Source organism: Palaemon carinicauda, chromosome 38 (genome assembly GCF_036898095.1).
Source record: "Palaemon carinicauda isolate YSFRI2023 chromosome 38, ASM3689809v2, whole genome shotgun sequence".
In the NCBI taxonomy this organism is placed as follows: Eukaryota; Metazoa; Arthropoda; class Malacostraca; order Decapoda; family Palaemonidae; genus Palaemon; species Palaemon carinicauda.
In genome coordinates, this window is record NC_090762.1 from 27,083,014 (window position 1) to 27,097,122 (window position 14,109).

Genomic DNA, 14,109 nt, shown 5'->3' on the forward strand with positions numbered 1-14,109 from the left:
CTATTATAAAACAGTAAAACTACCAGCAACCAATTAGGTAATAATAATAATAATAATAATAATAATAATAATAATAATAATAATAATAATAATAATAATATAATAGTAATAATAATTATAATAATAATAATAATAATAATAATAATAATAATAATAATAATAATAATAATAATAATAATAATAATACACGAGACAGAATAGAAACAGAATGCAACATAAAAAAAAAACGAGGTGATAAAATGGGGGAAAAAATGTAACATATTTTAGTTTTTACATCAAAAAGCCAATATTACCTCGGTTTTTTATGTTGCAATTTGTTTTTATTCTGTCTCGCGTATTATTATTATTATTATTATTATTATTATTATTATTATTATTATTATTATTATTATTAATACTATATTACTATCATTATTATTATTATTATTATTATTATTATTATTATTATTATTATTATTAGTTAGAAAAGCAGGATGCTATAAGCCCAAGTGCTCTAACAGGGAAAAATAACCCGGCGAGGAAAGGAAACAAGGAAATAAATAAACTACAAGAGAACTAATGAACAATATAAAATAACATAATTTAATAAAAAGTAACAACATTGAAATAAAACTATTCTATATAAACTATAAAAACTTGTAAAAAAAAAAAAAAGAAAAAAAAAACAGAGCAAGAGAAATAAGATAGAATAGTGTGCTCGAGTGTACACTCAAGCAAGAGAACTTCAGTTTTATGTCCATTTATTATATATACTTGTGCCCATACTTACTGTCTGCCCATTGTCTCTTCATAATTAAAAGCTAATGAAAATTTGACCCGCAAGTTTTAATTTAGGTATTCCCTTTCTGAGTGGGGATACCTTAACGTGGTGAAAGGGTTTGAGTATCGCCATGATCAGCAAAGATGTACTAGTAAAGGCCATCCATACTAGGTTGGTTTGCTGTGGGCGAGAGGAAAATCTCCCAACTTCACCAATCTGCCCTGGCCAGCGTGGAGATCAAAACTGGCCAAACCCCACATATGAACTGTCATGTGTGAGGCCTTTGTCCTGCAGTGGACTAGAAATGGTTACCTTAATTGTTATTGTTGTTATACAGATCAATTTTTTGGACATATAACATAACAATACACACACAAACGACACGGACATACCCATTGAAAAGGCTGTGACATTCTCACCCTTATTATGCCATGCAATAAGGGCTGATTTAACAAGACTAGGTAATCAATTACCGAATTCATACACACAAGGCCGAAGTAAATTATACTAACCTGTGTCATAACGTCGTTCTTTTAATCTTTCGTTAATAGTCGTCCCGCTTGCGTGAATGGCACTAATTAAAGCATTAAGTAATCATATATTCATTAGGGTTAATTGCTCTTTTGATATAATACATTTGTTCGACCTTCTATATAGCTAGTTATTCAACTATATCCATTTGATGCCCTTGGCTGTTGCATTGTTTAGTAATTCTTTTTCAAGTTTTTTCTTTCTCAAAGTTGGGGTTTTTGAAGGTAGGGCCACAGCGATAGAATAAATGGGGTACTTAGAAATATATATATATATATATATATATACATATGTGTGTGTGTATATATATATATATATATATATACAAGTATATTACTCATGGTAATATATTTATCTATACACAAACTCACATATATACTATATATATATATATATATATGCGTGTTTGTGTGTGTATACACATATATATACTTATCTATATATATACATGTATACACATGTGTACATATATATATATATATATATACAGTATATATGTATATATATATATATATATATCTACATGTATATATATATATATATATATACTGTACAACGCAATGTATATATATATGTATATATATACATACATATACACATCTACACACACACACACACACGAGATAACCACAAACGGCACATAGCATGAAGACAACAAAGAGCACTGGATCCCCAGACTCCCAGATAACGATAAGCAATTGATGGAACCCGGGTAACTAGTAGAAGAGAGACGTCAATCAATCCGGATAAGGTGTCAAGTCTCTGTCTGTCCGTGAATGAATTGTTCAGCGGTTTTTTTTTTCAACTAGGTTTTGCACTGGAAGCTTGAGAGAGAGAGAGAGAGAGAGAGAGAGAGAGAGAGAGAGGGGGGGGGCTCTCCTGCCGAAATATAGTTCACTTTGCAAAAATTTCAAACTACACAGGTATGTCCTCATACGAGAGAGAGAGAGAGAGAGAGAGAGAGAGAGAGGGGGGGGGGGTGGTCTCCTGCCGAAATATAGTTCACTTTGCAATAATTTCAAACTACACAGGTATGTCCTCATACGAGAGAGAGAGAGAGAGAGAGAGAGAGAGAGAGAGAGGGGGGTCTCCTGCCGAAATATAGTTCACTTTGCAATAATTTCAAACTACACGGGTATGTCCTCATACTAGAGAGAGAGAGAGAGAGAGAGAGAGAGAGAGAGAGAGAGGGCTCTCCTGTCAAAATATAGTTCACTTTGCAATAATTTCAAACTACACAGGTATGTCCTCATACTATAGAGAGAGAGAGAGAGAGAGAGGGGGGGGGGGAGGGCTCTCCTGCCGAAATATAGTTCACTTTGCAATAATTTCAAACTACACAGGTATGTACTCATACTAGAGAGAGAGAGAGAGAGAGAGAGAGAGAGAGAGAGAAGGCAAAGGCAAAGGCAAAGCAGAAAAAAGGGGAAGAGGGAGTAAAAGAATGCAGTTGGGGCACAGTCCTCATCACAACCTGCTCCTTTTCAACTTCTAATTCTGCTTTTGCCAGACTTCCCAAACTGGTTCTCTTCCATTCCCTTCGTGTTAAAACGAAAACTCCAACTCCACATGACTTCGTTTCTGTAAAAGCATCCTGCCAACTGGGCACTTTCCTCTTGGTAAGGGTAGAAGAGACTCTTTAGCTGTGGTAAGCAGCTCTTCTAGGAGAAGGACACTCCAAAATCAAACCATTGTTCTCTTGTCTTGGATAGTGCCATAGCCTCTGTACCATGGTCTTCCTCTGTTTTGGGTTATAGTTCTCTTGCTTGAGGGTACGCTCGGGCACACTATTCTATCTTATTTTTCTTGTTCTGTTAAAGTTTTTTTAATTTATTTAGGAAATATTTATTTTAATGTTATTATTCTTAAGATATTTTATTTTTCCTTGTTTTCTTTCCTTACTGGACTATTTTCCCTGTTGGAGCCCCTGGGTTTATAGCATCCTGCTTTTCCAACTAGGGTTGTAGCTTAGCAAGTAATAATAATAATAATAATAATAATAATAATAATAATAATAATAATGGGATCACGACCTAACAAATCAAGTGTACACCACATCAGTTTCCAGAAGGGATTTTTTTGCACAATCTCAAATTGAACGCAAAAAGTCACATCCTAAGATTTCAAAGGCAATATCTTTATGACCTCGAGAGAGAAAAACAACTGGCTTGGATTGGTAGACTCAGGTACCAGCGGTAAGGGCCAGCAATGAGCCCCTGAGGTAACAGTGATGGATTTTTTTTTCCTGAAGTAAGCTATAAATCTAGTACTGATCCAGGAAGATTTGGTCATAAACTATTGTCATTATTTTCATCGCAAGGTAAGCTACAACCTCAGTTGAAAACAAGAGATGCTCTAAGCCCAAGGGCTCCAACAGGGAAAAATAGCCCCGTGAGGAAAGGAATTAAGGAAACAAATAAACTACAAGAGAAGTAACGTAAAATCAAAATAAAATATTTCAAAACCGTAACAACATTAAATTAAATCTCTCATATATAATCTATAAAAACTTAAAAAAAAGAGGAAGAGAAATAAGATAGAACTGTGTGCCTGAGTGTACCCTCAAGCAAGAGACCTCTAACTAAATTATAACAAAATTCTAGTTTTCTTCCATTGTCGATAAATAAGGGGCATTAGTTTGGAATGCTTATAAATTATAAACGATCACACTCTAGGAAAAGTTTGGTATGCAAGAATAAACATAAGCTCCCGGGGTCTAAGCGATGTCAGGCAGGGCAGCCGATTGGGACTACGGTCTACCCGAAAGCCAACGGAAATTCCCTCAAAAGGAAGGCTTGGTAATGTAAGAGAGAGTCGACAAAACTCATCTCGGATCGAAGTACTTTAATTTTGCGCAGTTTAAAGGTTGCCACGCCCAGCCGGGCTAGACGACGGCTATTTGAGATAGAGAGTAGAATCATCCACACGAGGTCTGGGTGTCCCGTAACGCCAGAGTGATGGAATGAAAGAAATACAAATGGGGAAAAAACAACGTCAATAGAAGAAGAAGAAGAAGAAGAAGAAGAAGAAGAAAACTATATAATGATATTAATGATAGACAAAAGATGGTAGCCGTAGTGATAATGATATGATCATAATCATTCAACATTATGAATAAATATTACCGCTTCTGTTACTATACTCGTAAATTAAAACAACAATTAACAAACACTGTTACAAAAAAAGCGTAATTTCAATCGCAAATTCTCCGTAAAAATCTTCAGTTCTCAGCCGTATTTCCGTAAAATACAGGCGACCGTAACTTTACCCTACTTTGTTATTATCTTTTACGGGTTGATGACCGTAATATTACTCCTTTACGTTAACTTATCCGTTTTTAAAACGGCAAATGCCTGGCAAAATTTATTCCTGTATTTTTTTTTTTTCAACAATGATGAATATAAATTCGTCCATATCTCTTAGCGCTCTTCTTGTGGCTATGTTGAACAAGTTGTCATAAGTCTTTTAATAGTCAATATATTAATTATCTGTTTTAATGTTGTTGAAGTTTTGTAAATTATTTAGTTTAATTTTTCATTATTTCTTATATTGTTTATTCATACCCTCATTTCCTTTCGTCTCTGGGCTATTTTTCCCTATTGGAGCCCTTGGCCTTATAGCAGCTTGCTTTCCCAACTAGAGTTGTAGCTTGGCTAATGATAATAATAATAATAATAATAATAACAATAATAATGTTCTTTTCAAATTCATTGTAAACTAGAAAACACTCTGATTGTGCCGACCTCCGCCACGGCAGCTTATTTCTTGAAACCAGCTTGCCTTTCCCTGAATCAATTTAGACCGTAGGCGTATTTGAAGTCTGTGTAACAAACATGTGCGAATTTGGGGTTAAGGTTAAGGTTAATTCGGTCGATCTTTTACTCGACCTTGACCTTTGACCTTTGACCTAGAACTTTCAAAATTAAATCACTTCCACTTCTCAACATGATAATTAATCCCCGGAAGTTTCACTATTCTATGGGTAAAATTCTAGCCAGGAAGTTGTTCATAAACAAACACAGACAAACAGAACAACAGGGGCGAAAACATAACATCCTCCCAGCTTCGTTGTCGGAGGTAACAATTTAAGATACAGGGGTCATAAAATTACAGACTGTTGTATCTAGAAACACAAAGTCAAATTTAAAGTACAATTCACCCTAATTCCGGACCAGAAACCTAGCGAGTTTGGTCGGCAGGACTTAAATTATCTTTATCTATGGTAAGCAGCATTTCTAGGAGGACACTCCAAAATCAAACCATTGTTCTCTAGTCTTGGGTAGCGCCATAGCCTCTGTGCCATGGTATTCCACTGTCTTGGGTTAGAGTTCTCGTGCTTGAGAGTACACTCGGGCACTCTATTCTATCTTATTTCTCTTCCTCTTTTTTGTCAAGTATTTATAGTTTATTCGTGAAAGATTTATTTGAATGTTGTTACTGTTCTTGAAATATCTTATTTCAATTGTTCATTATTTCTCTCGTAGTTCATTTAATTCTTTATTTCCTTTCCTCACTGGGCTATTTTTCCTGATGGAGCCCTTGGGCTTATAGCATCTTGTTTTTCCAACTAGGGTTGTAGCTTACCAAGTAATAATAATAATAAATATAATAATAATAATAACAATAATAATAAGAATAAGAATAATAATTATAATAATGATAATAATAATATCCCTCAATCTTCTTCATCTTCTCTGTTATTTTCCTCTCAGTTGCTACCCAAACAACAACAACCAGGCCCCACCTCTATACGCCTCCTGTCCCCTATACGCCTCTCGCCTCCCCCCCCCCCCTTCCCCAAATCAGAGGTCTACCCTCAGGCTAAACAGTTATTCGACCTTCCCACATCTAAATTAGGATATGCAACACAGGCTGGCAGTAAACTTGTGATCCCGTTTAAATTTCCATTGTTAGTATCCTTTGCATTTGAATTTCTCTCTCTCTCTCTCTCTCTCTCTCTCTCTCTCTCTCTGTTATGTATGTTTTTTAATGTAATCTTCAAGCGTTGAAAATTGGTCACTGGAAGCTCAAATCTCTTAGTGATATAATTGTCCTCTCTCTCTCTCTCTCTCTCTCTCTCTCTCTCTCTCTCTCTGTTCTATATGTTCATACTGTAATCTTCAAATGATTAAAATTGGTCACTGGAAGCTCATATTGTCTTCTCTCTCTCTCTCTCTCTCTCTCTCTCTCTCTGTTCTGTACGTTTTAATGTAATCTTCAAATGATGAAAATTGGTCACTGTAATCCCACATTTCTTCGTGATATAATTGTCCTCTCTCTCTCTCTCTCTCTCTCTCTCTCTCTCTCTCTCTCTCGTATAAAGGCATACCTTTGTAGCTTAATAGTATTGCCAAGTTAACTATATTTGGGCAAGAGACTCTCTCTCTCTCTCTCTCTCTCTCTCTCTTCCTCTCTTCCTCTCTCTCTCTCTCTCTCTCTCTCTCTCTCTCTCTTCCTCTCTTCCTCTCTCTCTCTCTCTCTCTCTCTCTCTCTCTCTCTCTTATAAAGGCATACCTCTGTAGTTTAAAACTATTGCTAAGTGAACTATATTTCGGCAGGAGACTCTCTCTCTCTCTCTCTCTCTCTCTAGCTCAGATTCTTCGTGATATAATTGTCCTCTCTCTCTCTCTCTCTCTCTCTCTCTCTCTCTCTCTGTTCTATATGTTCTTACTGTAATCTTCAGATGATGAAAATTGGTCACTGTAAGCTCAAATTTTTTCGTGATATAATTGACCTCTCTCTCTCTCTCTCTCTCTCTCTCTGTTCTTAATATAACCTTCTAATGATGGAAATTGGTCACTGTAAGCTCAAACTTTTTTGTGATATAATTGACCTCTCTCTCTCTCTCTCTCTCTCTCTCTCTCTCTCTCTCTCTGTTCTATATGTTCCTAATGTAATCTTCAAATGTTGAAAATTGGTCAATGGAAGCTCAAATTTCTTCGTGATATAATTGTGTTACTTTTCACATGAATGTTTTCCTTTCTAGCTAAGTATTTTACCATGCTTAGAATACCTTTCCGGCTCTATGCGTTCTATAGAATATTCACCTTTTATTCTCATCTATTTGTTATGCGTAAAGTTTATTCTTAAGTTGCTATAGAATTCAGTTTTTTTTTCAACCTTCCCCAACATTCTCTTATCTAATTTCCTGGTTCTCTTTTAAACATCTCCTGAAGCTTCTCTTCGCCAATAACAACTTTCACTGATTACGTGGTATCTGCAGAAACCTCACTTTTATTATCAAATGTTCAACAATGCTAGAAAACTTTCTTTGTGCACCATGTATCCTAATTATTTTCCTATTAAAATTCATTTCATTCCTGACACATATTTTTCCTTGGACTCCTAATTTTGTCATACAATTGCTTTATTGCAAATTCAATCCAAACCCTCTTCTCATTACACACCTAAAATGACCTCCCATATAAATCATTCTGGTCTTCTGTCTCTTATATAATAGAGCACCTTTCCTCAGGAACTTTTCCCCCATCCTGACATACCTTACACATCCTAGTCAGTCATACAATCGCAGTCACACCACACTAGTGTACCATCTCACTTGTAATCCCATCAACTCTTACTGCCTTTCCATTCCTCAACTCGTCAATTAATATCTTTAAATAGTATCCTGTTTTTCCAACTAGGGTTATAGCTTAGCAAGTAATAATAATAATAATAATAATAATAATAATAATAATAATAATAATAATAAATCTGACTCGTTCTATCAACACAAAACTGATTTCTCATCAAATACATTTTTTTTTCATTTAAATCTTTTAACGTGTTTTACCTTATCGTCAAATTGCTCTCTGCAATACGTTTATGAAGTACTCCTAAATTTTCATAAACTTTTGATCAGATTCACTAAAACGAATTATTATTTAACACATTTGTCTCGCTCACTATCTCCTTGAATTCATTATTATTATTATTATTATTATTATTATTATTATTATTATTATTATTATTACTAGCCAAGCTACAACCCTAATTGAAAAAGCAAGATAATATAAGCCCAGGGGCTCCAACAGGGAAAAATAGCCCAGTGAGGAAAGGAAATAATGAAATAGATAAACGATATGAAAAATATTGAACAATAAAAACAAAATACTTCATGAAACAGTAACAACATCAAAACAGATATTTCATATATAAACTATAAAAAGACTCATGTCAGCCTGTTCAACATGAAAACATTTGCAGCGAGTTTGAGCTTTTGAAGTTCCACTGATTCAACTACCCGATTAGGAAGATCATCCCACAACTTGGTCACAGCTGGAATAAAACTTCTAGAATACAGTGTAGTATTGAGGCGCATGGTGGAGAAGGCCTGGCTATTAGAATTAAGATCTGAATGCAGAGGATGATTATAATCATGCAAGAATCTTAAGCAACATGCACAAAGAACTAATTGTCGCGATCAAGGAACAAACTTAAGATCAAAGTCTGCAGTAGAACAACAGTACTCAAAACTAAAACGGGCACTAGGTATAGGGCATACCTTTGCCTAAATCTTGTTGCCTATTACGAGATAGGCAATTGAATTATGCACATGTTGGCACTAGTTTCATGCAAATCAGGTAAAAAAAATGGGCACGATAAGGCAAAAACACGTTTTTTTTTCTTTTACTTTTCGTGACATTGCCCTTGACTTAATCACTCCCAAAATCTAATCAAATTGTTCTGGGATCGTGGCCAGTCATCCCACCAAATTTCATGAGATTCGGTCAAACAGTTTTTGAGTTATGCGAATCACATACACACAGACAGACGTACAAAGAAATACAAGCCTATAAATACTTAACCTTCGCTAAGAAGTTGGCGAAGGTTTTGAAAATTAATCCAAACCTAAAAAAAAAAAAAAAAAAAAAAAAAAAACTTAAAATGTTCTATATGCTGTTTTGTGCAGTTGAAAAAAAACTGGGCAGATTTTTTTAACAGTAAATTTGTAATAAAAGATTATACTTAGAAACTTAAATGAACTGTATATTATTAAAGAGACTCTGCCAAAGCTGAGATTTGGACGTTGAGGAGCCACCATCTCAGCTTTGGCAATCATAAGTTAAGGACCAACTTCATCCTCCACAATTTACATCATTCACTAATCTTAGCTAGATCTCTATTAAAGGGATTCAACCACCATACGTCTATATTAAGGGAATTCAATTGATACCAGGCGAGTCAGATTATCCGCATATGTAACGAGCTTATTTTCTAAGCTTAAAAACATATCATGCATATATATCATAACAACTAATAGGATGAGCGCACTACCCTAAGGAACACCAGATTATTATTATTATTATTATTATTATTATTATTATTATTATTCTTATTATTAATTGCTAAGCTACAAACCTAGCTGGAAAAGCAGAATGCTATAAGCCCAGGGGCTCTAATAGGGAAAATAGCCCAGTGAGGAAAGGATCAAGGAAAAATAAAATACTTTTTTTAAGAACAATAACATTAAAATGAATACTTTCTATACAAACTATAAAAAAAAAACTTGAAATAAACAAAAGGAAGAGAAACGAGACAGAATAGAGTGCCCAAGTGTACCCTCGAGCAAGATATTAGGCTACATTCCTATATTCACTATGTTGCCCATCAGCAGATATTCTTTGCACTATATAACTTAAATAATTCCATAAAATACTAAGAAAAAATACCTTCCTACTCCCATTTAAATTTGGAGACAGGGGCCTCGTGATTAACAAGGACAAAGAAAGCACTAAGGACAAAGAAAGCACTCAAATCAAGACCAGTCCTACGAACTTCCTGCCCACAATCAAGGGATTTCTGTACAGAACTGTAAATTGTAAGGGCACTGCACGCTCGAATGCCTTGGCGAGAGGCCCATTGCAAACTAAGGAACAAATGATTACCTTCAGCGTACTTAGATAACAAAGGAGCGATGGAAATTGCGCGGTAATCGGCGGGGCTAGACCTACCACGAACACGTGAATGGAGTCGCATAAACAATTCTCCAGAAAGTGCAAACGATCATATTCTTCTCTCTAACTTGTGAAAGCTATCAGATAATTTAGGAAATATGAAATCAGCTGTCTTTATAAAAATAAGATTATTACCATAAACATAACCACACACACACACACACACACTCCGACAATTTAGGACAATTTAGGAAATATGAAATCAGCTGTCTTTATAATAAAGATTATTACCATACACACTCATATTATATATATATATATATATATATATATACTTCATTTGCTTAAGGCTTGAAATCATTATAAAATATAATGAAAAACGTACGACACACATAAGATTGTTAAATTCCAACTAGAAAAAAAAAAAACAATATATCAAAGGCATGCAGACATAATTAAATCCTTGCCAATGTTAATTAAGTTAGATCAAACACGAAAGCTTAATTTTATGTTAAACTAATCACTTTGCCCTGTGAGTTAAAAAAAAGTTTATTACAAATAACAATTAAATAATAAATTCTTTATCATACTCTTCCTACGTTCGATAGACTTGATTGCAGACAGCACACATATATATATGACTTAAATGTGAATACAGTACTCCACTGCATCAAGGCAATTCAGCTAGAGTTCTACTGATAATAAGGCAAGCAAGCATAAGCATTTAAACCATTTCAAAGCACCGCCAGTACCAAACACCATGTGTAACGAACGGTACCATATAAACAGTACCTTTCAACAACAAAAAAAGGTCTTCAGTCCAAGTATCACTTTTAGGCGAAGTTGAAAATCGAGGGGTAAGCGGCCAACCCTCACTCTCTGCCAACTCTCTGACAACTGAAGTCCTGAACCTTTTGGCTTTTGCCAGCAACCCGCTACGGATATATTCCACCGTTACCGCCGCCTGACTTGATGTTGAATCAGGATATTTAAACGCCCATTAAGTCTGTTTGAAATTCCTTATCCTCTGGGAAAATCGAAGGTTTACGAAGAAACAGGTTTCCCGAAGTAATACATTAGTCCGGCTTCACATAATCACTTAATCTTGAGGCTAAGAATTGACACTAATATTGGACCCGCTAAATCTCACGTGCGTTTAAATTTTCGTCCTTTCAGACCACAGCAATTTCAGCGCTTGCGGGGAGAAAAACTTCTACATAGCAACTGGATAAAAAAGTGTGAGGTTACGCACGTTTTGCAAATGGATGAAAACTACATCAGCATATGGAGGACAAAATTTTGATTCCAAAATATAATGGTCAGGGGACTTTTGGAAAATATCGAAGGAATTCAAGCGGCTAATTTAAAGGACATTGCTAACGTAAGAGGAGTAATATGTCTTGTATGAAACGGCCTCAGATTCTCGGCCTCAGGTCAGTGACCTCATGGGGAGATGGTGTACTCATCATTAAAAACTATTCTTTGATTACTCAAGGATCGAGAGACATATGAGAAAACACACACACACACACACAAACAAACACACGCGCACACAATTTATGGATAGATAGATATTATATATAGTTATGTAAGTACTACGTATTTTATCTGGAGTATCAAATCATAAATACTTCTAGTGTTATATAGCAGAATAGCCTAAATCATTGTTTACTTACTTGTAGTTTCTAATTATATAATCAGGATATATGTATATGTCTGTGTTACAAAGTTATTTCTAATAAACCCAAGTAAATTGTTAAATTTCATTGATAAATATCCCATTTATGAGATAATTTTCCGGCACATTTTCCTCAAAATGAAATACGTCATCGGCCTATATTCAACACCAACTAAAGTGCAATGAGAGGTATTATTGTCATGGCTAAGGGCTTTGGAGAAGTCATTCGCCTTTGGGAATTCAATTTTCGTAAAACTTAAAAAACACGATTATTTCAAGTAGATTATTTTAGAAATCGAATGAAAAAAGAGACTAGACTGAATCCAAGTGGTTTGACTAAGGTCATTGACTACGCAGAGTTTAGTTTGGACTACAGCCAAGGTCCACAGTTGGGGAAGGAGGGGGAGGCGAATGGGGTGTGAGGAAGGGGAGGAGAATGGTGGGTGGGGAAGGAGAGGAGAATATGGGCGGGGAAGGAGGAGAAGGATGGGATGGCGAGGGTAACTGAGGAGCGGAATGGGTTTGGAAAGGTTTGCCCATCCTGGTTCTAATCTGGATTCTGGAACTCTTTCAGAGTTGAGTACTCCGTGCCAAAGGATACTCCTCTCTCTCTCTCTCTCTCTCTCTCTCTCTCTCTCTCTCAGGTCAATGAAAGGCTCCAATAAGAAAATTTCTCGAATTCGCTGGCACAAAATCTTCCTAAATTGCGTATTTAAGTAACGCCATATTATATAATTGTAGACCGTAAACCACGTAGGTATGTGTGTGTTTATTTGCTGCATTTCCCCACTAAGTCATATCACTTGCCATTATTTCTTGAGAAAACTACTAATATTCTTTCAAAACACAGAACTCTCTACCTTTCCCTTTGTTCCTTAGAAATATTCAAACCACCAGGAATGGGATACGTGTGGTAAAAAATATAAAAACTTCTACAAACAATGAACAGCCTTTCTTGGATTTATTTAAATATCCCTACTTTGTTTTATATAAAGCTGATATCTACTGACGAGTTAGACCTAATATTATATCAATTAACTGTAATGGTTTTCGATGCAAATCGATCATAATTCATGAAGAATCACTCTTATCTCTGAGGAAATATGTTCTTTATCAACTCCTGCTGAAAAGAACATGACCTAAGTAACATCGCTTTTGACCTTATCTCGAAGCTCGGCATTGTAATCTTAACGCTAGAGATCCCAGAAATCGTTTAAACAATCTGATAAAAAAAAGCTTCTTACATAGACCTTCTCCATGAAATTCATAGAAAAAGGTTCGGTAGCAAAATAATGCCTTAACATTGAAGCTTATGGAGAAAAAAAAACTTTAAATAAAAGCAAAGCTCACTAAGAAACTTGAACAATATCACGAAAACTTATAAGATCTTACCTTGAACTTCTGCATCTTGGACAATGATTGCCTTGAAGGTCGGAATAAATCTTCACTTTTAGGGTCACCGCGTGAATCATCTCCTCCAGCTAATCAAGGATCATTTAGTCAGATTCAGATCCCTGGAGATTACCTGGAAACAATAAATGGCTCTAATGAGATTTGCAAGGTTCAGCTGAACAATTTATTGCGAAGTTATGCATATTAATCATTGTCTTATCATTATACAGCAATTCTCAAGATATTTAAGTTTGAATACTATATAGCAAATGAATATAGTAAAGATTCTTTATTTTTATGTTGTGGATTTTAACGATTTTACGTTTCAGGAAGAAGAAATGCATTTTTCTACATCATTTTATTATTATTATTACGAGCCAAGCTACAACTCTAGTTGGAAAAGCAAGATGCTATAAGCCCAAGGGCTCCAATAGGGAAAAATAGCCTGGTGAGGAAAGGAAATAAGGATATAAATAAATGATGAGAACCAATTAACAATAAATCATTCTAAAAACAATAACAACGTCAAAATAGATATGCCATATATAAACTATGAACGTTAAAAACAGATATGTCATATACAAACTATAAAAAAAAAAAAAACTCATGATCTACCAAATTACTGAACACCCAACTCAATTCGCGTTAGAGCCAAAACAAGAATCAATAACAACAACAACAACAACAACAATAATAATAATAATAATAATAATAATAATAATAAAAACAACAACAATAAGCTACGCCAGAGAAGTGCAAGGGGGAATGACCTGAGACTATGGAACCTACCCCACGAGAATTCGGTTGCGAGAGAGTTCATGAACTTCAGCGGCGAGCGAAAAGCAGTTTTC

At 35.1% G+C, this 14,109-nt stretch overlaps 1 protein-coding gene across 1 annotated transcript in view; it reads right to left on the reverse strand.

Annotated features, from left to right (window-relative positions):
- The window catches only part of LOC137630499 (serine protease filzig-like), a 92,136-nt gene extending 81,042 nt beyond the window's left edge, over positions 1-11,094 (reverse strand). The window contains exon 1 of the mRNA XM_068361998.1: positions 10,981-11,094. The gene's annotated coding sequence lies outside the window, so the exon portion shown is untranslated. The remainder of the gene's footprint in view (positions 1-10,980) is intronic.
- Positions 11,095-14,109: the final 3,015 nt, after the last annotated feature.